Source organism: Etheostoma spectabile, chromosome 1 (assembly GCF_008692095.1).
Source record: "Etheostoma spectabile isolate EspeVRDwgs_2016 chromosome 1, UIUC_Espe_1.0, whole genome shotgun sequence".
Taxonomy (NCBI): Eukaryota; Metazoa; Chordata; class Actinopteri; order Perciformes; family Percidae; genus Etheostoma; species Etheostoma spectabile.
Window position 1 is genome coordinate 31382404 of NC_045733.1, and position 1572 is coordinate 31383975.

Here is a 1572-nt window from a genome sequence, read left to right on the forward strand (position 1 = left end):
TGTTCATAGCAAAGCCAATGTATAGGTCTAATGGTTTGTTTAAGTTTCACACAAAGTTCTGACACTTATTTCAGATTTTCCGATTTTGTTTGGATATTTTTTATCTTTCTATATCTTTTTGTGGTGTTGTAAATGTGTTTTGTATCCATTGGTTTGTTGTCTTGTAAAAGTGAGATTTTTTTCACAGCTCCAGGGATATAAGGTGTTGCTGTGTGACAGAACAGCTCACCTCGCAGCCTCCTCACAGCTTAATGGGAGGGCGGCGCGTTAAATTTAGCAGCTCGTGAAATCTAAGACAAGTGCCCTTTATCTGAGGCTGGTATCATCCTGGACCCCCTCACCCCCTCCTCTAGTTGGGACACATTCAAATCCACCAAAAACAACATGATCCTGATGGCAGCAGAGTCAAATGCTGCCATAAAGTTTTAAAATTTTCTAAGCTATTAAAACGATTATATACACAAATGTACAAGTGAGTGTTCACAAAACAAATAAATCAGACAAATATTTTTTGGGGAAATTAAATGCTCCAAAAAGTGTCAAAGTGGTACACATTGAGGACCCTCATTTAAAAATTAATGATTAAAATAGACACAGTTTATTTTATTTTTTCCTAAAACAGTTGGTCACTGTGGTTTTTATAAAAGAAACAGGAGGAAATAGTGCATTTGTTGAGATTGGATCATGAATTTGGTGCAGTGGCGAGCAGGACGGTGTGTGTATGGAGCTCTATGGCACAGAGGAAGAAGAGATATCAGGATGTAATACACACACAATACATAAAAAATATAGGATATCACTAGACTTTTCCTTTAATTTCACCCTCAGGCTGATTTAGTGTGATCTTAGACTGAGTCCTAACTCTGTAGTGTGATCCCTACCATCGGTCAGATATTCTCAGATTCTCAGCTTGACTCTCCGCAGCTGGAGCGCAGCCCGAAAGGCGTCTGAGCAAGCAGCCAATCAGAGGCCAAGCCCAGTCCAGCAACGAAATGGGTGGGAACTAAAAGATTTTTGAATGCATAGCAGGGTAGACACATGGCAGTTTATTTGATTTGCAGACATATGTGAAATTGGCAAACTTATTTATTCCTATTGTCATTTTCTATTTTCTTGTGCTGACCAAGTTTGAGTTTAGGTGGTGTCATTTTCTTTAGTCCGTGGCCCAACTGTAAAGTTAGGTCTCCAACTTTCTGTTATCGAAGGTGTTGACATATGAAAGCACTAAATCATGCATGAATGAGATGAGAGTATGTTCCATTTTTTCCTTGTCCTTCTCTGCTCAGTGCCGTTAAAATGTAAAGTTCATGAAGCGGATACAGATTTACAGTTTCAGAACTCCTTCTTCCATTGTTTCGCTTCTCTAGGACGAAGGAAAGATTTTTTCCCCAACTTATTATTTCTATATATTCTCTTACACTTTCACATGTTCACTTTGTAAAAGTAAAACCAAGGGAATAAAATACCCCAAAATCTATGATAACCTTTAACTGCCCTTCACGTCCCAGTGTTTCTTACTGTAACAGACAAGTCACTGTCTGTGAGTGAAATGCCTGGAAACAACACCCCCCC